Source organism: Macrobrachium rosenbergii, chromosome 53, assembly GCF_040412425.1.
Source record: "Macrobrachium rosenbergii isolate ZJJX-2024 chromosome 53, ASM4041242v1, whole genome shotgun sequence".
In the NCBI taxonomy this organism is placed as follows: Eukaryota; Metazoa; Arthropoda; class Malacostraca; order Decapoda; family Palaemonidae; genus Macrobrachium; species Macrobrachium rosenbergii.
The window spans coordinates 30,360,324-30,387,823 of record NC_089793.1 but is presented as its reverse complement, the minus strand read 5'-3'; the positions used below and the strand labels follow the sequence as shown (position 1 = coordinate 30,387,823).

The 27,500-nt window shown below is 34.4% G+C and overlaps 1 pseudogene; it reads right to left on the bottom strand.

The window, feature by feature from the left end:
• LOC136834384 (forkhead box protein F1-like) overlaps positions 1–27,500 on the bottom strand; it is a 154,121-nt pseudogene that overhangs the window by 5,693 nt on the left and 120,928 nt on the right.

The following is a 27,500-nucleotide window of genomic DNA, read 5'->3' as shown; positions in this document are numbered from 1 at the left end:
TAATGCTTAGCAGAAAGATGGGAAAGAGTAATGCTTAGCAGAAAGATAAGCCTGTTTGTTGGTTTGGAGAAAGTAATGCTTAGCAGAAAGAGAAGCCTGTTTGTTGGTTAGGAGAAAGTAATGCTTAGCAGAAAGATAAGCCTGTTTGTTGGTTAGGAGAGAATAATGCTTAGCAGAAAGATAAGCCTGTATGTTGGTAAGGGAAGAGTAATGCTTAGCAGAAAGATAAGCCTGTTTGTTGGTTAGAAAAGAGTAGTTCTTAGCAGAAAGATAAGCCCGTTTGTTGGTTAGAGAAGAGTAATGCTTAGCAGAAAGATAAGCCTGTTTGTTGGTTAGAAGAGCGTAGTGCTTAGCAGAAATATGAGTCTGTTTGTTGGTTAGGGAAGAGTATTGCTTAGCAGAAAATTAAGCCTGTTTGTTGGTTAGGGAAGAGTAATGCTTAGCAGAAAAATAAGCTTGTTTGTTAGTTAGGAAAGAGTAATGCTTAGCAGAAAGATAGGCCTGTTTGTTGGTTAGAAGAGAGTAGTGCTTAGCAGAAAGATAAGCGTGTTTGTTGGTTAGGAAAGAGTAATGCTTAGCAGAAAGATACGCCTGTGTGTTGGTTAGGAAAGAGAAATGCTTAGCAGAAAGATAAGCCTGTTTGTTGGTTAGGAAAGTAATGCTGAGCATAAAGCAAATAGAAAGATAAGGTAATTAAAATATCTGGAAGGCAATCAGTACAGTAAGCGAGAGAGCCAGCAGAAATGGAAGGAAAAGGAGATGAAGAAAGATATTGCCTCTGGTCATGTGGGGCTTCAAATTGTATTTCAGTAAAAGGGAGTTATTTCAAAATAATTAAAAAAAAGTTTCTTCTGCCACTCTTTGCCGTGTGCGATTTTATTTGAACTGGATTTAAAATAAATTTAAACATTATCGTTGTATTTTTTGTTGTAAGCAACGAGTACAGAGCAACCAAGTACCAGATGGTTACAATATTCAGCTTCTGCTGATTACGATGCTTGGACGTTCGGAGATGCTGCGATAATACTTTGAAGAGCCTCGCGACATTTTCTGAGATTTTTATTACTTATAATGTTGTTTATGTGTTTATATAGACATATGTTTATTTATTAATTTATCTTCGTTTGTTCGTTTTTATTTTTACTTCTCACTGTTTTCTCTTCACACAGGAGCAATGTTTTTGTTAGTGGCTTGTTCAGTATGACTTATTTAAGATTTTGAATAATAATAATAATAATAATAATAATAATAATAATAATAATAATAATAATAATAATAATAATAATACCCAAGATGTGTAGCCTTAATGAGCTTAGAAAACATATCGTAGCTTTGAAATAAAAGCATTTTACGAATGAGTGTCAGGGTGCTTTCAAAAACCCTTTAAAGAATATGCTTGATGGTGTTCCCGATTTCTTTAAACGTGAATGATATAACGGCCTCTTAAACGTGTGTATGTGTGTGTGTGTGTGCGTGTGCTTCCTTGTTTACCTTAACGTAAGAAGATACGATTAAAGGGTTAAGAATGAGGAGACACCTTTCTCAGTGCGTGTGGGGCGATTCACTTCAGGTAACTATACACGCAATAAATTTTCGGGTGGGCCACACAGGGAAGTTGTGTCATCTAGAATGAAACGTCGTAAATATAGCTTAGATATTTTGGATAGAGAACTAGTGCAGGTCATAAGTTGATGTATGTTTGAAAGAGAGAGAGAGAGAGAGAGAGAGAGAGAGAGAGAGAGAGAGAGAGAGAGAGAACTAGTGCGGGCCATAAGTTTATGTATGTTTGACGAGAGAGAGAGAGGACTAATGCAGGCTATAAGTTTATGTATGTTTGAAGAGAGAGAGATAGAGAGAGAAGCTTCTAAGGAATGAATAATGACCAGTCCAGGCTAAAAATGAAAACACAGTAGTTTGTAATTAAATGTATAAAAGATAAATAACAAAAATATACTAATTTTACGAAAAAACAGATGGAGCGCTAAAACATATGTACTAGTACATTCCAATCATTAAATGTTCTGTGTACAATGCAGTCATCGCTGTTGCTGTTTGGCTGTTGCAAGCGTGCAAAAAGCTTGCGAAAATTTATCACTTTCGTTTATATAAGAATAATCAAAGCAAAAGTATCCACTTGAACAATACTTCAAAGAGCGAAAGTGACTCAAGCAATGAAAGCGATATTTTGGAAGAGACAGCAAGTACCTAACATAAACGTTATCTTAAGATTATGGTTTTGCAAGGCACGGTATTTGAGAAATGGCGTGCAATGGTTTTGTTTCAGGAAAAATATTTTCATTTTTTATCGTTATCATTTTAGAGGGAAATTATTATAATCATTGTAGCCAGAAGTATAAAAACTGTATTTTCATTTATTTTTATAATTTTAGAGGGAAATTATTATAGTCATTGTAGACAGAAGTATAAAAACTATTTTCATTTATTATTGTTATCAGTTTAGAGGGAAATTATTATAGTCATTGTAGCTAGAAGTATAAAAACTGTATTTTCATTTATTATTGTTATCAGTTTAGAGGGAAATTATTATAGTCATTGTAGCTAGAAGTATAAAAACTGTATTTTCATTTATTATTGTTATCAGTTTAGAGGGAAATTATTATAGTCAGAAATTATTATAGTCATTGTAGCCAGAAGTATAAAAACTGTATTTTCATTTATTGTTATCATTTTAGAGGGAAATTATTATAGTCATTGTAGCCAGAAGTATAAAAACTGTATTTTCATTTATTATTGTTATCAGTTTAGAGGGAAATTATTATAGTCATTGTAGCCAGAGGTATAAAAACTGTATTTTCATTTATTATTGTTATCAGTTTAGAGGGAAATTATTATAGTCATTGTAGCTAGAAGTATAAAAACTGTATTTTCATTTATTATTGTTATCAGTTTAGAGGGAAATTATTATAGTCAGAAATTATTATAGTCATTGCAGCCAGAAGTATAAATACTGAACTGCATATCAAATGCTAAAAATGCCCAAACATTTAGGTCTGCTCGTTAAGTACAAGGTTAAAAAGCGAAGACAAGAGAGAAAACTGAAGTAGCAGACTGCGCAAGAAAAACAAGTAAATATTTAGACTTGATAATGTAACTGATCTGCTAATGCATGAATATATTGGTTGTGGCCGTTTGAACTTTTCAGAAAGCTATACGATGTTTCATGCTGAAGCCTTAAGCCAAGACCTTAGTATCTCTTGACTCATTTTGTTATTGTGTGCTCACATTGTTTGTTTGTCTTTTATTGTTGTTGTGTATGTTTACATTTATTTGTTTGTTGTATATTTGTTATTGTGGATGCTTACATTTATTTGTTTGTTATTTACTCTCTTGCTATTTTTTTTTTACATTTACTTGGTTTCAGTTTATAATAATAATAATAATAATAATAATAATAATAATAATAATAAAAATTAGATTTTATCATCTCACTTTTTTCATTATAAATCAGATCTTTCTTTTTAAATGTAATTTTATCAGCGCCTGACAGACAGTTCATCTAACCGCAGCATTACGTTAATGTTGCTTGTTGATAATGCAATTTGTTCACTCGACACGAACCTGTTATATCTTGTGGTCAGTGGTCCAGTAGTGATAATAAGGGAGGGGCGTGAGCTGTGACGAAGTGGGCGTGTCCCCTTGTTTCGGGCATGCGCTTAGGCTGGAGTTGTAGTTGCCTCCTGTGGTGCTTCCTGGAATAAATAACAATTCTCCGGTTGTAATTAGCTGCTGGTTGTAATTTATGTCGTTAGGTGCCTTGACGAATCTTTGTTCATCAGAGGATTCTACTTAACAGGAATGATAGAAAGCTTTGTTATGTTATTTTATCGGCATTCATTACATTGAGGACTGATAATCGCACAGAAATTAAAGAAATACTTTCTATATAATCATATAGCATTAATCAGTAGGCTGATGATTTAAAGAAATACTTTTAATATAGTCATGACAGCATTAATCAATAGGCTGATGATTCATAATCCTACTGAGATGAAAGGAAACTTCATCAAATGTTATTCATTATACTTAAGATTTATAATCCCACTGGGATGAAAGGAAACTTCATCAAATGTTATTCATTAAACAAAAGATTTATAATTCCAGTGGAATGAAAGGACACTTAATCAAATGTTATTCATTAGACTTAGGATGTATATTCCTACTGAGATGAAAGGACACGTAATCAATCGTTATGCATTAGACAGACGATTTATAATACTAGTGGAATGGAAGGACACTTAATAAAAAGTTACTCATTAGACTGAGGATTTGTAATCCTACTGAGATGAAAGGATACTTAATCAAATGTTATTCATTAGACTTAGGATTTATAATCCTACTGGGATGGAAGGAAATTTAATCAGATGTTATTCATTAGACTGAGGATTTATAACCCTGCTGAGATGAAACGAACTTTAATCAAATGCTATTTATTAAGACAAAATTAATAGACAACCTTAGTAAAATGCTATTCAGTAGACTGAGAACTCATAACTCTGCATAAAAGAAAGCAACATTAATTCAATGTTATTCATTATATTTAGAATTCGTAATCTGACAAAGCAAAGGAATCTTAATAAGGGGGAGCTTTCAGTGTCCCAAAATCTCACAGCAGAGAAATGAAATTTGGTGAAGGACCGTTCTAAAGGAGGATTCTTATAACACTGCTTCACTGCGCCTCCGTTCATATTCTCTTTCTTCCTTCCTACTTTCCACCCTCTCCTAACAATTGATTCTCAGTGTATCTCCGAGGTTTTAGTCCTGTTACATCTTTATAAACTTTTTACTGTCAATTTCCGTTTCACGCTGAATGACCTCATAGGTCCCAGTGCTTGGCCTTTGGCTTAAATTCTATATTCTACTCTCCCATGTGTTATTGCTAGGCGAAGGCTAAAGACCTACCGAAAGAAGGCTGCAGCGAAGGAGCCGAGGACGATCCGAGGGAGCCGCTGGAACTGAGAAAACTACTTGACCCAAAGCCCGAGGAGAGAGAGGAGGTCGATCCCGAGGACCAGATCGAGTGCGAGGATCCCAACCCGGATGAATTGTTGCTCGGGGAGGATATGGCTGGGGAATGGCCCCCTAGGAATCCTCCCCCAAGGGGCGCGGGCAATCCCGGACGTAGAGCGCCTGAGGAAGGGGAAGAGTTTTGTGCATATTGACAGGCGCAGGCATGCAAGTGATGATTTCAGCCATCAGATATTTAGGGCTTTGCCTTTCACGTACATAAGAAACATCGTAAATGGGCGTCGCAAAATCCATTATTTACTACTTTATCTCTTCTCTATATTATTATTATCATTATTCAGAAGATGAACCCTATCCATGGAACGAGCCCCCAGGTGTCATTGACTTGAAATTCAAGCTTCCAAAGAATATAGCGTTCATTCGAAAGAAGCAACAGAAGGTATTAAAGGGAAATACAGAAAGAGAGCAGTTATCAGAAAAGCATAAATTAACAAACTGATAAATAATTAAATAAGAATGTAAGTAAATTCTCAAAACACAAGGCAAATTGTATTAAGGGAGTAATGCATTGCATCTGCGCTTGAACTCCTGAAGTTCAAGCCATAATGCTATTGCGGGCTGAGAAAGATAACTTTCATTATTATGTATGAAGATGATCTGTGCTAGGGATTACCTGATCCTAGGGGCGCTGTCCCTAGTGCAGAGCTGCCCAAAGATCCTCCGATTTGCTGGTACCCATTGCTTAGCTGAACTCCACCTTGGAACTGGAGACAAAGAACGATCGTGTTAGAATGAAAATCATAATGAAAATCAAACTTCATTGAAGAATATGAGTTTAACCCTTGACCTTCATCGAAGGTTATTATTCTTAGAGGTGAGGTCATAGGTCGAGGCTTCGGAGAATTTCAAGAAAAGAAAATATGACGATACAGAATGATCTTGTTAGAGTGAAAATCGAACTTCATTTAAGGATATGAGTTTAACCCTTGACCTTCATCGAGAGTTATTATTCTTAGAGATGAGGTCATAGGTCGAGGCTTCCGGGAATTTCAAGAAAAGAAAATATGACGGTACAGAATGATCTTGTTAGAGTGAAAATCAGAATGAAAATCTAACTTCATTGAAGGATATGAGTTTAACCCTTGACCTTCATCGAGAGTTATTATTCTTAGAGATGAGGTCATAGGTCGAGGCTTCCGAGAATTTCAAGAAAAGAAAATATGACGGTAAAAAATGATCTTGTTAGAGTGAAAATAAGAGTGAAAATCGAACTTCATTGAAGGATATGAGTTTAACCCTTGACCTTCATCGAGGGTTATTATTCTTAGAGATGAGGTCATAGGTCGAGGCTTCCAGGAATCTCAAGGAGAGAAAATATGACGGTTAATAAATAGATGTTGTCTCAAGATGACTCAACAATTTAATTTTCATCGTTTGTGTCCTGTTCTAATCGCGTATTTTGTAAAAGTCTCCAGCTCACGTTACTCAAGCCGTGACTAATTGCCTTTTGCTGCTGTGCAAATATACTTTCGGTGCTCTTATCGTCAGTGTGACCATCTGTGTCCTGTTCTTTTCAAACTAAAGGTCTTTTCTCATAAGGCGTCAGCTTGGTATGAAGGATTTAGAATAGCTAACGCATTAAGATTTAAAGTCGACATTAACTGATTAATTGTGGAAAGATTTTATAAGCTACATCTGTTATATCTAAATAGAAAATTGATAGTCTTATGGGTTATTTTTTTTATATCATTAGACCAGAATAAATAAATTTTTGAAAACCTACTTTTGAATATTCTTTTTGAAGCAAGTGGATCAAGCTTATCCATTTCTAACCTACGAAACTCACACACGCACACATCTATATATATGGTGGCCGGCATGTAGACTCCTTGTTTTTTTTGACCCGGTAATTTCACTCCTGGTATTTTGACTCCCGGTAAACTGAAATCCGGTTTCGTTAACACCCGGGAATTTGACACCCAAAATAAACAAATATCCTATTTAGGAAGCATGTTTTTTTTTTTTTAACTAGCTCTGCACAATTACCTTACTTAGGAAATGACTCTGACATAATTTGATGGTTACATCAGTTCTGGGAGTCAAAGTACCTAAAACCATATGTATAATATATATATATATATATATATATATATATATATATATATATATATATATATATATATATATATATATATATATATCTATATATATACAATCATGATCTAAATGAATGAAATTCTATGTATCCTTTTATGAAATTTATATAATAAATGAATCGGGGAGCCGCGACGAAAGCTCAGCGACTCGGTTGACGTAAACCATTGAGATCAAGACCTGAATCCTTGATAAAAGGTCTGTGTCCCCATTATTTATCACTTTATATAAATTCCTTTCAAGAAACTCCAATATACTGAACAAAGTAGATGCATTTGTATAAGGATTAAATATAAATCACGATGATAAAATTTCATCTATATATATATATATACATATAGGATATATATATATATATATATATATATATATATATATAGAAATAATCAGATCTGGGGCTATGTATCCAAATTCAAGAACTTCAATAGATAAGAGACCTTTCTGATAGGTAGGCATCATTCTAACAGCAAGAACAAAGTAGATTGGCTTTACCCATCTGTGTCTGTCTTAGGAATGCCCCTCATCCACCTATTTGGCTGCCCTGCATCTGTGGGATGCCCCATCCACTGCCTCTGCAATAATAATAATAATAATAATAATAATAATACTGGAGATTATAACCTTATATTTATATTAGTAATAATAATGAAAATATTAGAAAGAAATTTATAATAATAACAGTAGTAATATATAATAATAATAGTGATGGAGATGATAGCCGTATACTTCTATTAATAATAACAGAGAAAATACTAGAGAGAAATTTATGATAATAATAATAATAATAATAATAATAATAATAATAATAATAATATTTATATTGAAACAACATAGAAGAATGGCTGTATATTTATATTAAAATAATAATAAGAATATTATAAAGAAAATAATAATAATAACAATAATACACAATAATAATAATAATAATAATAGAGATTATACTAAACAACATTGCGACGAAACGGCAACGTTTATTTCGGTAATTATTACAACGATAATGAACAAAAGGTCAAATCATATCAGTACAAACATTAATAATAATAATTATAATTTTTTCAGCGTGACACTCTGTATTCGCAAATTTAACATCACTGGTCACAATTTCATTTCGTATCTTAAACAATCACAATTTCATTTCGTTTCTTAAACGGTCACAATATCATTTTGCATCTTAAACGGCCACAATATCATTTCGTATCTTAAATGGTCACAATTTCACTTCGTATCTTGAAAGGCCACAATATCATTTCGAATCTTAAACGGTCACAATTTCATTTCGTATCTTAAACGGTCACAATATCATTTCGAATCTTAAACGGTCACAATATCATTTTGCATCTTAAACAGCCACAATATCATTTCGAATCTTAAACGGTCACAATATCATTTCGATCCTTAATCGGTCACGATATCATTTCGTATCTTAACGGTCACAATTTCATTTTGTATCTTAAACGGTCACAATATCATTTTGTATCTTAAACGGTCACAATATCATTTCGTATCTTAACGGGTCACAATTTCACTTCGTATCTTAAAAGGTCACAATATCATTTCGTATCTTAAAAGGTCACAGTACCATTTCGTATCTTAAGTGGTCACAATATCATTTTGTATCTTAAATGGTGACAATATCATTTTGTATCTTAAATGGTGACAATATCATTTCGTATCTTAAAAGGTCACAATATCATTTCGTATCATAAACTGTAACAATATCATTTCGTATCTTAAACTGTCACAATATCATTTCGTATCTTAAACGGTCACAGTATCATTTCGTATCTTAAAAGGTAACAATATCATTTCGAATCTTAAACGGTAACAATATTATTTCGAATCTTAAAAGGTCACAGTATCATTTCGTATCTTAAACGGTCACAATATCATTTCGAATCTTAAACGGTCACAATTTCATTTCGTATCTTAAACGGTCACAATATCATTTCGTATCTTAAACGGTCACAATATCATTTCGAATCTTAAACGGTCACAATTTCATTTCATATCTTAAAATGTCACATTATCATTTCGTATCTTAAACTGTCACAATTTCACTTCGTATCTTGAAAGTTCACAATATCATTTCGAATCTTAAACGGTCACAATTTCATTTCGTATCTTTAAAGGTCACAATAAAATTTTGTTTCTTAAACGGTCACAATATCATCTTAAACGGTCACAATATCATTTCGTATCTTAACGGTCACAATTTCATTTCATATCTTAAACGGTCACAATATCATTTTGTATCTTAAACGGCCACAATATCATTTCGTATCTTAACGGGTCACAATTTCACTTCGTATCTTAAAAGGTCACAATATCACTTCGTATCTTAAATGGTCACAATATCATTTTGTATCTTGAATGGTGACAATATCATTTTGTATCTTAAATGGTTACAATATCATTTCGTATCTTAAACGGCCACAATATCATTTCGTATCATAAACTGTTACAATATCATTTCGTATCTTAAACTGTCACAATATAATTTCGTATCTTAAACGGTCACAGTATCATTTTGTATCTTAAAAGGTCACAATATAATTTCGAATCTTAAACGGTCACAATATTATTTCGTATCTTAAAAGGTCACAATATCATTTCGTATCTTAAACAGTCACAATATCATTTCGAATCTTAAACGGTCACAATTTCATTTCGTATCTTAAACGGCGGTCACAATATCATTTCGTATCTTAAAAGGTCACAATATCATTTCGAATCTTAAACGGTCACAATTTCATTTCATATCTTAAATGGTCACAATATCATTTCGTACCTTAAACTGTCACAATTTCACTTCGCATCATGAAAGGTCACAATATCATTTCGAATCTTAAACGGTTACAATTTCATTTCGTATCTTAAACGGTCACAATATCATTTTCTTTCTTAAACGATCACAATATCATTTCGAATCTTAAACGGTCACAGTATCATTTCGATCCTTAATCGGTCACAATATCATTTCGTATCTTAATGGTCACAATTTCATTTTGTATCTTAAACGGTCACAATTTCATTTCGTATCGAAAATGGTCACCATATCATTTCGTATCTTACTGGTCACAATTTCACTTCGTATCTTAAAAGGTCACAACATAATTTCGAATCTTAAACTGTCACAATATCATTTCGTATCTTAAACGGTCACAATATCATTTCGTATCATAAACTGTCACAATATCATTTCGTATCTTAAATGGTCACAATATCATTTTGTATCGTAAATGGCGGCAATATCATTTTGTATCTTAAATGGTGACAATATCATTTCGTATCTTAAATGGTCACAATATCATTTCGTATCATAAACGGTCACAATATCATTTTGTATCGTAAATGGCGACAATATCATTTTGTATCTTAAATGGTGACAATATCATTTCGTATCTTAAATGGTCACAATATCATTTTGTATCGTAAATGGCGACAATATCATTTTGTATCTTAAATGGTGACAGTATCATTTCGTATCTTAAATGGTCACAATATCATTTCGTATCATAAACGGTCACAATATCATTTCGTATCTTAAACGGTCACAATATCATTTCGTATCTTAAACGGTCACAATATCATTTTGTATCTTAAACGGTCACATTATCATTTCAAATCTTAAACGGTCACATTATCATTTCAAATCTTAAACGGTCACATTATCATTTCAAATCTTAAACGGTCACGATATCATTTTGTATCTAAACAGTCACAATTTCATTTCGTATCCTAAACGGTCACATTGTCATTTCGTACCTTAAACGGTCACAATTTCATTTCGTATCTTAAACGGTCACAATATCGTTTCGCATCTTAAACGGTCACAAGTTAATTTTCATATCTTAAACCCAAGCATGACTCCAGTTCATTGGAGCAAAGAGTCTTTCTTGAAGTGTTTGTGCTCTTTTTTTGTTGCTGTTAAATACTATACATTTCCCTTTGATGTATTCATAGTTTGTTATTTTGTCTTTAGTGTTTCTTATTTTTTAGTATATTTTCGTGTACAGTGCTGTTAATCCTTTGTAATTCTCTTTAAAACATTTATCCTATATTATTTTGATATTTTTAATATATTCATTCTATGTTATTTTGTCTCTTGAATGCGCGTTTCACCGTTTTTAGTATAATTTTATTTACAGTGTATTCAGTGTTAAACAATTTTCGGAATATTCGCACCTTATTTTAGTCGTGTTTTCAGCAATTATCTCTTTTCTTCATTCGTCAATATTTTTTTGCAGATGCATTTGTTTTAGTTCCCCCGTCTTTTTTTATGTGCCCAAGAAATTTAAACAACAGATTAAAGCTGAAGAGAACATCACTTAATACACAACAGGATTCATGGAAAGTAAATATTATCAAATAGGAAAAAGCGTATAAAATAAAATAAAAAAAGACACTTCCTCCCAAGGAAAAGCGTAGGATTCAGAATTTTCAACGTATTGGCCATTCTGTTTTTCACTTTACAAGGAAAAGCGAATGGCATAAGTTTTTTTATGTAATTCCGTTAACATTTTAAATGGCATATGTACTTTGAAACTGATTATTATTATTATTATTATTATTATTATTATTATTATTATTATTATTATTATTATTATTATTATTATTATTATTATTATTAATACGTTCAGGGAGTAGGTCAAACAGTTGCGTATAATCTAACAGCAGAACATGAAACCTCTCTCTCTCTCTCTCTCTCTCTCTCTCTCTCTCTCTCTCCGTTGTGTTCCATACGGGATGTAACTTTCTGACGCGTCGAACCGTAATAAAAGGCGCCTCAGTAAGTGTGCCAAGAGTGGGGGAATGGGGAGGAGGAGGAGGAGGAGGACATTAGGGGGTAATGATAATGTGGGGAGAGGGGTTGGGGAGAGGTGTAGAGTGTTTGTTTTGTGCACTTGCTCCCATTGTTTATAAACGTCATGTCTCGTAAAGTGTAACACAGTGCCGGGTTGCGTTTTCCAGAATGCCGAGATGACAAAGTGCTCACCTCACCTTTCCTGAAACGGTGTCAAATCAACAGCTCTCTCTCTCTCTCTCTCTCTCTCTCTCTCTCTCTCTTCTCTCTCTCTCTCTCTCTCTCTCTGATCTGTGCTCTGTGCGTGTGTATAGATGCCACGTTGCTTGATTCATTGGTGGGGTCTTGTTTGTTACCTAAATAAACCTGTTTTTCTCAGTTTTTAGGCTGATGGTTAAATAAACTGAACCATAATTTAATTTGGTTTTATGGTCCGAGAGAGAGAGAGAGAGAGAGAGAGAGAGAGAGAGAAATATCCAGATAGCTAATGTCTATAATTTTGATTGATAATTTTCTTATTGCTAATACTTTGCAGTTTTTTTTTTTTTTTTTTTTATATGTATATCGTACCCATTGGCCCTTTATCAGGCGTAGAAAGACTTTCTGTAGGAGCTGTGACGTCATGACCAGAAATACAATTATTTAGAGGTTTGTAGGAACTGAATTGTAAATGCAATGTCTATGTAATCTTAAGAATTGTCCACTTATTTTCTAACATTGTTTTAGAACTCAACGAAGCTGAACTTAAACTGTTAACACATTCAGATTAAAGTGAAAATTTAAAATTGTGACGTCAAATCCTTGTATAGAATGGGATATTAAATTTAATTATGGTCGATAACTTACTCTAGAATTGGTAATTGAAACAACGTTTTTTAAACTAAAGTTAGCATTGTAATAGGAAAGTATCATGAAATAACTTCTCGTAGGATGACAATTGAAAGAAGGTTTTTAACTACTGTTAATACTGTGTTAGGAAAGTATAATGAAATGACGTCTTGTAGGATGATAATTGACTCAAGGTTTTAACTACTGTTAATAATTTAATAGGAAAGTATAATGAGAACGTCTCATGTTACGAAAATTGAAACAAGGTTTTTAACTACTGTTAACATTGTAATAGGAAAGTATAATGAAAAACACTCAACCGGGTTGGGAAGAAAATTATAACGATACTGTGATCGGAACTCATTTCAAACGTTATTAAAATAATATATATTGGGAAAGAAAAATAAAGATATTTTAGGTTGAAGCTAAAATTCTGAACTTAGAATCTGTGTTGAGGATATATTTGAAAGTTTTAGTAGGATTTTCAGAATAGAAAAATTCAGCACCGGAGTTATGACAGGAAGGAAAATGTTTGACATGGATAAAATTATGAAGTCATTTTACGACTTCTAAATTTTAATAGGACTGAACATTCTAACTCGTGTTGAAATAATGATTTTATGTAAAGGAACAAAATATGAAATTATTGCTAAAGGACGATATTCTTAACCCATCGAAATTTTAACAGGATTGAAAACTCAGACTCGTGTTGAAATCATGATTTAATATAACGGGAACAAATTATACAGCGAGCGAAATATTGACAGAGAAAATAAGAACTCGTTGAAATAATTGCGGAAGAAAATTTTCATTTTTGACGGAATTAGAAAGGGAAACTAAACTTGGTGACGCTTTTATAGTTTTAAGGGATTGGAATGGTTTGTGAGACTTTCAGAAATGCTGAAAGTCAGATGTGAAGGGGATGCGTTAGTAAAATCTGAGATGTTCTGCTACAAAGTGCAAGCAATTCACTTGTGATGAAATGTAGAACAGAATAACTGACAACTGAGCATATGACAACATTATGTCAATAGTACACGATTTTTATTTATTTTTTATAGAGAACGTTTTCGTGATTCTTTATTATTCATGTTTTTTCTCTGCTAAAGAAACATTTGGCTTTTATTAACTTGTCTGTCTCTCTCGACGAGGTAATCACCTCCCGACGAGAGGTATCATTCTATAGGTAAATCTCACTCGACGAGGAAATCCTCTCCCACTGAGAGGTAGAACCATTTTATAGGTAATCTCACTCTCGACGAAGTAAGTCCCTTCCACTGAGAGGCAGAACCATTCTATAGGTAAATCTCTTTCTCGACGAGGCAATTCCCTCCCACTGAGAGGTAGAAAAATTCTGTAGGTAAATCTCACTCTCGACGAGTTACTCCCCTTCCACTGAGAGGTAGAACCATTCTATAAGTAAATTCACTCTCGATTAGGTAATCCCCTCTACTGAGAGGTAGAACCATTCTGCAGGTAAACTCCTCTCTCGATGATATAATCACTTCCCTCTGAGAGGCAGAGCCTTTTATAGGTAAATCTCACTCCTGACGAGGAATCCTCTCCAGCCTTCTATAGGTAAATCTCACTCCTGACGAGGAATCCCCTCCACTGAGAGATAAAACCATATTATAGGTAAATCTCACTCCTTACCTGGTAATCCCCTTCCACTGAGAGGTAGAACCATTCTATAGGTAAATCACTTTCGACGAGGTAATTCCCTTCCACTGAGAGGTAGAACCACTCCATAGGTAAATCATTCTTCGACTAGGTAAACCCCCTTCCACTGAGAGGTAGAACTATTCTATAGGTAAATCTCACTCTCGATGAGGTAATCCCTTTCCGCTGAGAGGTAGAACCATTCTATAGGTAAACCCCACCCTCGACGAGGTAATCCTCCACCCTCAGAGAGGTGAACTAACATATATCGTCTCAATTTTATATTTGTTTGTTTACTACATCAATAAAATTTTGCTTCGGAGTTATAATCATTGCATAGAATAAACCACTATTAAAAAAAATTCCTCCTTTATGTCGAAGGAATTCTCGAACAGAATTTTTTTTTTTAATTTCCTCCATTTCATCGTGCAAGAGAACTTGTAAACCACTTAATGAGGTCTTTAAGATGTGACACAAAACCCACACGGTTTCCTCAAACGCGGAAGAAACTGTGACGTTGAACACTGATGGATGGAGTTTTGCAAAGAGGAGAAATGTCCAAGAAAGTCAGGATGAATTCTGTGGGTCCGTGAACGTTTTGCAGAGTTTATCATCATTATTTTTGTAATTGAAAGTATGATATATATATATATATATATATATATATATATATATATATATATATATATATATATATATATATATATATATATATATATATATATATATATATATATGGAGAGAGAGAGAGAGAGAGAGAGAGAGAGAGAGAGAGAGAGAGAGAGAGAGAGAGAGAGAGAGAGAGCAGCAACACTGAATGGAAAATGTGTTGAGAAAGAGTGATGGAGTAATTTAAGGAAAATGAACGAAGATAGAGAGAGAGAGAGAGAGAGAGAGAGAGAGAGAGAGAGAGAGAGAGAGAGAGAGAGAGAGAGAGCTGGGTAGAAACACTGAACGGAAAATGTGTTGAGAAAGAGAGCAACTTAAGGAAAAAATTAATGAAGAGAGAGAGAGAGAGAGAGAGAGAGAGAGAGAGAGAGAGAGAGAGAGAGAGAGAGAGGAGAGAGAGAGAGAGAGAGAGGGCTTCATGAAAACACTTTACTTAAAAACGTGTGGAAGGAGAGAGAGAGAGAGAGAGAGAGAGAGAGAGAGAGAGAGAGAGAGAGAGGGAGGCTGAGGTTTTGAGGCTTAAGTTTTAATGAATGACTTGAGGAAGTCCTGGCGAAGTCATCGGGAAAAGGGGTTGTAAGAGGCTTTACCAGCGAGGGGATCTCTTATTTATCTATTTATTTATTTATTTATTTATTTATTTATTTATTTATTTATTTATTTATTTATTTTTTACACTAGACTATGAAGATATTCATTTTTAGCTGCCCATTGAAGGCTTTCTCGCTATTACTAAATAATCCGTGTTATTATGACTCTATTTAACCAGATTTTGACATATATTCAACCTTCTATTATTCTTTTTTTTTTTCAAAGAATTTTCTTTCCATTGTAGCCGTATTTAATTCGGAAACGACTAGTAGATTGCTTTTTTTGGTTAAATTCTCCTCATTCTTAAAGCGATTTTAAAGATTCTAAAGATAGATATGCTTGTTTTGCATGCAGATATTTAGAAAGTACACCCGGCATTGCTATGCTGCTGTCATAAAGGATTTGGCTCTGTAGAAGATACACAGTAAATGGGAAATTCTTTGAGTTATCATTGGGTTTTAAGATAAAGATCCACTTTTTATTTTATCAACAGACACTATATATATATATATATATATATATATATATATATATATATATATATATATATATATATATATATATATATATATATATATATATATATATATATGAAGATAAAAGGCCCATAAACACTATTTGAACATTTGCAACATATATTTCCTGCACTTTTCTGTGCCCTGTTCACTGGCAAAATATGGACAGATGAAATGCTACAAAGGGTATATATACAAAGCATATATAGTGTGGCATTAAGTCTCCGATGGTATGCAGGTGACCGTTTCTTAAGAAGGAGGAGAATAAACAATTCCCTAGTGGCTTTTGGCCACACCTATATATGCTTTGTATATATACCCTCGTAACATTTCATCTGTCCATATTTTACCAGTGAACAGGGGCACAGAAGGAAGTGCCCGAAATATATGGTTGCAGCGTTCAAACAGTGTTTTATGTATGTGCGTGTGTGTATGTATATGTATATATATATATATATATATATATATATATATATATATTTATATATATATATATATATATATATATATATATATATATATATATATATATATATATATATATATACATACACACACATACGTATATATATAAAATGACTGACATCGAGAGAAATCCTTAGCTTTTTCATCAGGTAATTTTTATGAGTTTATGTTATTATGGTTTGTTTATCTATGCTTATAAATTTGTTTTACCAGTAGACTACTTCCCTTTGTTGTTGTTTTCCATTCGTTTCACTAATGGGCATTATTATTTTTCTTAGAGACCAGGGTAATGCTAAAACAACGCCATGTTTAAAAATAAAAAAAAACTGGTCAGCGCTTCTGTGCTATATTGAATACTTGATTTAAAAATAAAAATGAAATTTTTGTGCTTCGTAAGTACCGGAGATATTAAAGGATAAACTTTGTGATAAATATGTTAATGATAAGATAGAGATACGCGTGTGGTGTAAGAAGCTGAGGGGGAATACCCGAGCCAGCAGTTCGTGATTTATATGCTGATGTGAAAAGAAAAAGTCAAGCGTACGTGATTTGTACGACGGTATTAAATGGTCCAGTGAGACGCCTTGCGATTTGTTAGTTTATCGACAAGGAAAAGGTTACTTAACGGAATTCATAAATTAGATATTGGAAGTTATTTGCGACATCCAATTTGCAAACTAGAAGAAAAAAATTGGATTACAGTATGCAGTAAAAATAAATAACAAAACGTTTTGTAATCTGTAAGGAGATAGTGCAGTAACAAGTTTTATTCGATAAAGCTGAAATAGGGGAAATGAGGAGTTTAGAATTATTTTTAAAATCTTGTAATGGAAATGATAAAATAAATTTTAAAGGTAAGATTAATCAGAGCTCTTTGTTGCAAAGGCGTTTTTTATAGGGTGACAGAACCATAACTTAAGAAGTAAAGAATAAGGAAAATCTGTATTAAAATAATAATAGCTTAAGAAACAGTTAGGAAAACTGTAACAGTTGGATGATTTATAAAAAAATGTGACCGAGATCCGTTCGAACTCTGGTTTTATTATGTTTACTATCCCAAATGAAATTATCAGGTGAGAATAAAGTGTCTGGAGGGCTTTTGATGCCCTCTCCTCCACCCCGTCCCCCTTCCCCCGACTCACCAGTCCTACTCCACTCTTCCCCCTCCCTCTCTCCTTCCCTCCCGCTGTCAGGAGGGAGCTAATGGCCTCTTGCCAACGAATGTGTTATACAGGGACGCAAAGAAGTCGCTGTGTAATAAAGCCGTTTTGATACCGTATCCACGACTAATCAGTATTTTTGTGAGGGGGGGAGGGGGAAGGGTGACACGAGAGCCTCCTCTGACGGGTTAAACGAGCTATGGCACTTAAACGGGGATTTGATTTTACCCCTAATTTCCTCCTTCCTCCGCCACCCGTTGGGTAGCAAAAAGAGCGGAGAAACAGAAAAAAAAAGATAGTAGGTGTGATGTAGACCCGGTTTACGACAAAGTTTGTTACAGAAGACTGCTCTCTCTCTCTCTCTCTCTCTCTCTCTCTCTCTCTCTCTCTCTCTCTCTCTTACACACACACGCACACCTCCCGTGCTGCAACTGTCGGGCGTATTTTATGCAGGAGACATAAAATATATTCCTCATCGGCTGGTACATATAGCGGCCACCGCTGCCTGCCACGTCGAGCACCTGTCCTGTTCGTCAAGCGACGGTGCCATTGGTTTGTTTGAAAGTTTGCCACGGTCTGATTGGCTGGCATTCACCTATAACCCGTTGTGATTGGTTAATTCTTAACGTTCCCCCCTGATTACCGTTGGCATGTTGGAAGCCCGCTTGCGGGTTGGAAGGGGTTCAATGAGACAATTGGATGCCAGAGGATTTTCTCGGCGATTTAGACGGAGATAAAATGTGCCTGTCTTTGAAGATGTGGCTTTTAAAACTGTTCAGGCGAGAGCAACAAGACCACAGGATGGCCATAGCTGCTAAGGGCTTCAGCTATCTCTCCTAGAGTGTAGTATGCACCATAAACGTCGCCATGAATGACCAAACTTGCCTCCGATAGTAGTAATGACCATCAATAAAATCCTTATTTACATCTACTTACTCGGCTTCCCTAAGCCCGCTGCGGGGCGCCCGTGACCTCCCCTAAGCGCCATCTTGAATTATGAGGAGGATTATGGCTAGAGGATGTTGACATGTTGGTGATGTTGTTGTCCTCGGCCGAGGCATGGATGACTTTGTTTCATGACTGGCTCTGGCGGGTTTATCAACAACAGATCATCATGTTGTTGTATTCGGCCTCTGTTTGTAAACTATGTTCAAAAAGTATTTACAAACTAAGGTTTCTCCGAGAATGTAAACTTGTTTGTAAGGAGTGAAAACTATTAGCATCTATTCACATCAGGACCCTTCGCCATTCATTCATAAGAAAAACTTTTTTTCCGTTCACAGAAAGATACGCGAGTTGCCTGAATGACTAGAGGTCTTACGGATAGTTGATTTCTAAAGTTACTTCAAAATTTCACCTTCAGCAAACAGCAACAAACAAAAGGTCCATATAATGTTATTTTTATTTCATGTAACCCTTGGGTATGTTATTGTCTGCTCTGAAGTAAATACTTCATTCTATAAAAAGAACTGTTGTCTCAACAAGAACAAATGGTCATGTAATGACGTATGCGTTATTTATATGGCTCTCACCGTATTAGCCAAGCACAGCAGAGTAAGCGATCGACGTACTTGACCGTATGCCTTATTCCGACCAGATGTTTCTGTTTTATGGGCCCCTTGCGATAAATGACCGTCGAATTTACGAGAAATTGCAACGACGTGAAATGGCCCCGGTATATCTTTGTTATATCTCCAATTAAACGCTGAGCGTTTGAAATGGAACCTTCACTCTAGAGTTTTAAGAGGTTAACGGAATTTTAAAGCCATGCCCACGATTTCTTAAACCCCCTTGTTCCTATGCCAAAATTCAGTGGGGGAAAAATTTCCCCCCTTTTTTTTAAGGGCTTACGTTGACATCTTAAAATATACGTTCGCTTAATGTGTTGTGCGAAAACATTTGTTTGGGGACCATAAAGCATCGAATTGAAATAGTTCCCAAAGCACTATCGCATTGTTTATGGTTGCGAATCGCAAACACAAAATGAAATACTCTGAAGCCGATAGCTAGACACCTGTTGTGACAAAGTCTTCAACCCCTGGGCTCTCTGCCTTCCATGGAATGCTTTACAGAGGCACAAACTCGGGTCGAACTCTTGTTTTTCGTCCATTCATGAAACAGAGTTCTCCAAGTGACTGAGATAAGGTAACATGGATGTAATCAAGTTGTTTTGATGAGCTGTATATGAAAATAATCTTGTGACGGTTGAAAGGTTATTGATTATCTGATCAGGTGAAAACAGAATCTGTTGGCTTGTCTACTCAAGAGGGCGCTTACGACTTTGCGGGCAAGCATGAAAATGAATTACTATAAACGAGACTCACAACTGCGGACATGAGGCACTTTCAACTATGTAATACTGTAATCATACGAGACATGTTAAATTGAGAAAAGCTTGTTGTCTACGTTTTATGGAAGCAGAGCTCAAGGACCTCCGAATTTCTGAACAAATCGGAATTCAGTGTCGCCTGATAACAGAACGACCGTCCATCTTCCCTCGATAGATTTAAGGGGTTCTATCCCTTTAGACCCCACACGACCGAGTGGAACCCTGTATCTCACCCGAGGGGTACCGAACTAAGTAACCCCCTAACTTTAACCTAGGTACCCCTCTCGCATTTTACTGAGGACCCCCACACTCCAAGCCATGAATCTCAAATTCCCTCGGAAAGAAACAGCTAAGGGGCTCGTGAAGATGTGTTAGCCAGAGGTATCTGAAAAATGCAAAGGCTGTGATTGCTCGCTTTAGTGTATGCTGAGATCTGTCTGCGTTTGCTTCGCACGTATCTGATTTTACGCTGAGTGCTGTGCGCTTGTGTTTACTTCGCGCAAGATGAGTTAGTGTACGTGCATGGATATGATTGTCACATTTCTAGTCTTTTGTTGAGTATTGTGTACAGAAGTGCATAGGATGCGATTTAAAAACACACAAACACACACACACGCACATATGCAAACTGCCTATGGATCCTTTGTATATTTTTTATGTTGTAAGGAAACCTGATTAAATTTAGAGAATTGTAGTCAATTTTACTTCCATGAAAACCGATGAAGCTAGAAACGCAAAACCCTCATCCAAATCCTGAAGGGACTAAAAAAAAAAAAAAAAATGGGGACTGGAAAAAAAATTCATGACAATTGCTCTTGACGTAAAACCACGCTTGTAAAGATCATTAGAAATGTATATGCTAAAATTTCATGTTGGTTAAATTGTTGAACGAAGAGATGTTAAAATAGATTTTGAAGATCACGATACATCTGTTTCTTTGATTGCAAAACACTGCTCAGAGTTTCACTTTGTATGGACTTCATTTGTTTAGATTTCATTTGTTTTATTCTATGATGGAATGATTTATGTAATCTCTTCGCTGCATTTTGTCTTTTCTCAGTTTTGTTTATTTTTCCTCTGCATCTTTCCCTTAGTCAACCTTTTTTTTTTTTTCTCGTGGGATAATTAGTGGAACATTTATTTTTCTGAATTCTCTATTTTTTGTCTCTTCGTTTCAATTCCATTTATGATCAGTTCTCTCTTCTTTTCTCTGGTTTTCATTCCTGTATAAGCTAAATTTTTTTTTTTTTTTTGCTAGGGAGACATCTCCGTATGATCTTTGAGGGCAAATGATTATTTCGTGCTTTAGTGATGATAAGCAGCACTTTGTCGATGTAGCGAAACGTTGCTTATTGCAACATTCGTCAGAATCAACTCCCAGTACGTTTCGTTTCTTCTTTTTCTTCTCCTTCATATCATTTCCCTCTGCCTTCTATTACTTCTTTCTAATGAACGCATTCTTTGGAAGCTAGAATTTCAAGTCAGTGGCTCCTGTGGTCTTGTTTCATATGAACATGGTTCATCGTCTGAATAATAACAATAATAATAATAATAAATAATAATAATAATATTAATATTACACACACATAATAATAATAATAATAATGTTATTATTATTATTATTATTATTATTATTATTATTATTATTATTATTAATAGCGGTATCATCAGCAGTAGTACTGGCAGCAGTATTGCGCTCGTAGTCACTCATAATCTCGACATGGTAACGATAAAGACTAGCCTTTGGTAGTTGTTTACAATTCAAACAACAGGACAATGAGAAGAAAAACAGCCTCATGCTTTGATTGTCTCTGACTCGGAGGAGACTTGTCACGGCCTTCCCTATTGTTCCTTTGGTGCTTGCTGTAATACTTGGTGCTGTAAAGCAAGTAGCACTGAATGTCTGGGTTGTGAGTTGTGATGTTTTTTGCATATAGCTTTCTGCTCTAACGGCCCTTCTTTCGTGTTTAGTCTACAAATTTGATGGCGTCAACTTTCCTTCTTTTATATATTCTGGTATGAAACAGATGTGAAACAGAACGTTTGGCAGGATATCATAGCAACGACGAATAGTGTAATATTTTTAGGATTTACTTCAGTTTGGTTAGAAAGCCATGTAGTACCATGGGAAAACTTAAATTTCCTCGGATCTTCTTAAATTGGTGTGCATTTGTAGTTGGTAAAAAAAAATTATGATGTGTGATGCCCTAAGGTGTAAAAAAAAAAAAAGATTATTTATGAGGGGTGTTATTCGTATTTGATGTTAAAAATTTGTGTCTAAGGTGAGAGTCATTAGAAATTATATTAAGAATTTTATTTAGATTATTTGTTTGAAGTGGTAATCCCAACATCCCTGTATTTCATATAACGTTTTTTCATCGTCTGTAGCAGAAGTTGCTAGACAAATTTACCTCTTGACCTGGCGTCGCCGCTGCTGCTGAGGGTGCATTTGCATTGTTCTTCCGAGACGGAGTCACGGAACCGCCTTGTTGTCTTTCTACGAAGCGGCATGAGATCGTGAGGCTTTATATTATGGTATATTGCGTTTGTTATATATATATGTTCGTATATATATATATATACATACTATTTTTGTTGTATTGATATTTTAATTATACTATGGTATTATGGCTACCATTATTGATGACATCAGCCGAAATCACCAACTGCTAATGCAATAAATTCTTCTTCTTCATTATTTGTCACATCAACCGAAATCACCAACTGCTAATCACTTATCCAAACGGTATAGGAAGTCCAGTTACCATTTTGATGTCACATCAAGGTAGATAACGTTTTTCCAACGCTAATGCTATAAATGGACGTGTTATGAGCTTACCATTATCAAATGTCACATCAACTGAAATTGACCAACTGCCGCTGCTATAAATGGTGATGGTTACCATTATTGATGTCTTCAACCGAAATTACGGAACTGCCTTGTTGTATGGTATTATGAAAGGCATTGAGATCGTCAGGCATCAACTGGAAATCACTAACTGCCGGATTACTATAAATGGTACTTTTGGTTTGTTAACTTGACGCTCATATGTTCGTGAAATTTGTTTGCTGCTAATGCTATAAAATGGTTTATGGTTACCATTATTGATGTTAGTCAACTTCTATTACTATTTTTACCATTACTGATTTCACATCAACTGAAAAGTTACCAACTTAGTGCTATAAGTGGTATTATGGTTACCTATTATTACTCACATCAACCGAAATCACCAACTGCTAATGCTATAAATGGTATTATGGTTTTTATTGATGTCACATCAACTGAAATCAACTGCTAATGCTATAAATGGTATTATGGTTACATTATTGATGTCACATCAACTGAAAGCACAAACGGGTGATAAATGGAATGGTCCAGATGTCACATCAACTGAAATTAACTAACTGCTAATGCTATAAATGGTATTATGGTTACCATTATTGATGTCACGTCAACTGAAATTACCAACTGCTAATGCTATAACGTATTATTTATCATTATTGATGTCACATCAACTGAAATCACCAACTGCTAATGCTATAAATGGTATTATGGTTACCATTATTGACGTCACATCAACTGAAATCACCAACTGCTAATGCTATAAATGGTATTATGGTTACCATTATTGATGTCACATCAACTGAAATCACCAACTGCTAATGCTATAAATGGTATTATGGTTACCATTATTGACGTCACATCATCCGAAATCACCAACTGCTAATGCTATAAGTGGTATTATGGTTATCATTATTGACGTCAAATCAACTGAAATCACCAACTGCTAATGCTATAAATGGTAGTATGGTTGCCATTATTGACGTCACATCATCCGAAATCACCAACTGCTAATGCTATAAATGGTATTATGGTTATCATTATTGACGTCAAATCAACTGAAATCACCAACTGCTAATGCTATAAATGGTATTATGGTTACCATTATTGATGTCACATCAACTGAAATCACCAACTGCTAATGCTATAAATGGTATTATGGTTACCATTATTGACGTCACATCAATCCGAAATTACCAACTGCTAATGCTATAAATGTGGTATTGATGCTATTACATTATTGGGATGTCACATCAACTGAAATCACCAACTGCTAATGCTATAAAATGGTAGTATGGCTACCATTATTGACGTCACATCATCCGAAATTGCTAATGCTATAAATGGTATTATGGTTATCATTATTGACGTCAAATCATCTGTCACCAACTGCTAATGCTATAAATGGTATTATGGTTATGTTATTGATGTGAAATCACCAACTGCTAATGCTATAAATGGTATTATGGTTACCATTACTGACGTCACATCATCCGAAATCACCAACTACAATGCTATAAATGGTATTATGGTTAATTGGCTATTGACGTCACATCAACCGAAATTACCAACTACTAATGCTATAAGTGGTATTATGGTTACCATTATTGATGTCACATCAACTGAAAATCACCAACTGCTAATGCTATAAAATGGTATTATGGTTACCATTATTGACGTCACATCAACTGAATCACCAACTGCTAATGCTATAAATGGTATTATGGTTACCATTATTGATGTCACATCAACTGAAATCACCAACTGCTATTATAAAAATGGTATTATGACCATTACTGATGTCACGTCATCGAAATCACCAACTGCTAATGCTATAAATGGTATTATGGTTATCATTATTGATGTCACATCAACTGAAATCACCAACTGCTAATGCTATAAATGGTATTATGGTTACCATTATTGATGTCACATCAACTGAAATCACCAACTGCTAATGCTATAAATGGTATTATGGTTACCATTACTGATGTCACATCAACTGAAATTACCAACTGCTAATGCTATAAATGGTATTATGGTTACCATTATTGATGTCACATCAACCGAAATTACCAACTGCTAATGCTATAAGTGGTATTATGGTTATCATTATTGATGTCACATCAACTGAAATCACCAACTGCTAATGCTATAAATGGTATTATGGTCAACTGAAATCACCAACTAATTATAAATGGTACGCTACCATTATTGATGTCACATCAACTGAAATCACCAACTGCTAATGCTATAAATGGTATTATGGTTAAATTACTGGTGTCACGTCAACCGAAATTACCAACTGCAAATGCTATAAATGGTACTATGGTTATCATTATTGACGTCACATCAACCGAAATCACTAACTGCTAATGCTATAATTATGGTTATCATTGGTCACATCAACCGAAATCACCAACTGCTAATGCTATAAGTGGTACTATGGTTATCATTATTGACGTCACATCAACTGAAATCACCAACTGCTAATGCTATAAGTGGTATTATGGTTATCATTATTGATGTCACATCAACCGAAATCACCAACTGCTAATGATAAGTGGTATTATACATTGCTGATGCATCAACTGAAATCACCAACTGCTATAAATGGTAGTATGGTTAATCAATCATCCGAAATCACCAACTGCTAATGCTATAAATGGTATTATTTATCATTATTGATGTCACATCAACCGAAATCACCAGCTGCTAATGCTATAAGTGGTATTATGGTTACCATTATTGATGTCACATCAACCGAAATCACCAGCTGCTAATGCTATAAATGGTATTATGGTTATCATTATTGATGTCACATCAACCGAAATCACCAGCTGCTGGTACTATAAGTGGTAATTATAAGCATCATTATTGATGTCACATCAACCGAAATCACCAGACGTCACATCAGCTAATGCTATAATGGTACTATGTGGTGTCACATCATCACCAATCAAGGTATAAGTGGTGGCTATGGTATTGATGTCACATCAACTGAAATCACAAATTGCTAATGCCATAAGTGGTATTATGGTTATCATTATTGATGTCATATCAACCGAAATCACCAACTGCTAATGCTATAAGTAGTATTATGGTTATCATTATTGATATCACATCAACCGAAATCACCAACTGCTAATGCTATAAATGGTATTATGGTTATCATTATTGATGACACATCAACCGAAATCGTGGTATTTTTGTTATCATTATTGATGTCACATCAGCTGAAATCACCAACTGCTAATGCTATATGTGGTGTTATGGTTATGATTATTGATGTCACATCAACTGAAATCACCAACTGCTAATGCTATAATTGGTATTATGGTTATCATTATTGATGAAATCACCAACTCTACTATAAATGGTATTGAAATCACCAACTGATAATATTATTGTTACTGATCACCTGCTACCATATGTAGGTTATTTGTAATTGAAATCTGCTTGTTTTTATCATTATTGATGTCAATAGCTGAAAGTTACTGTACTTTATATCACCTGTAATCCGTAACTATTCATCAGAAGTACTGTAATGTTATTGCCGTTGTTTTGGTACAAGCGACGTTATATGAACAGATATCGCCAACGACTAATGCCACATTTATTATTGTAGTTATTACTGTCTTTGTTATTCATGTTACCAAGCAGCAGCTGATTATCACGATCTTCAGTCAATAGAACATATAAGAACAAATATAAGACGGATCGAAATTACAGTGTTTTTTTAATTACTTCTCTACAACTCTACAAAAAATCAAACCTAAAGGGTGACTAGAGTCTTGTTTGGCTGGTAGTTATTGATATGTTATTTTTGTTTGTATTTTTACATGCTAGCATTCTCTTTTAGGAACTAATTTTTATAGATTAATAACAATAATAATAATAATAATAATAATACACAATACAACACACACAATGAATTACTGTTGTAATTTGAGTTTAAGTCTCTCTCTCTCTCTCTCTCTCTCTCTCTCTTCTTTCTCTCTCTCTCTCTCTCTGGCGACATTTCCATTGCCATACATTTCAAGTCCTGTCAGAAATTTGTCATAGCGATGCCATTAATTTCATAACTTTTAACAGCAGTGTTATAACTTGTAACAGGAATACCATTAACTTCAACAGCATTGCCATAATCTTTAACAGCAATGTCATATATTTCAACAGCATTTCAGTTTTCAAATACAGTGTCACAACATTCAACAGTAGTGACAACTGTTAATAGCAAGCCAATTTTAACAGCAATGTCCTGTATTTCAATCGTAGATACTTAACTTTTAACAGCAAAATTAGATCCCTTCAGTAATATCATGAACTTTAACAGCAGTGTCATTACTGTTAACATCAAGCTCATTTTAACAGTAATGCCCTATATTTCAATCATAGACATTAACTTTTAACAGCAAAATCAGATTTCAACAGTTGTAACAGATATTAACTGTTAACAGCAGTGTCATAAATTTAAACAGCATGTCAGTTTTCAAAT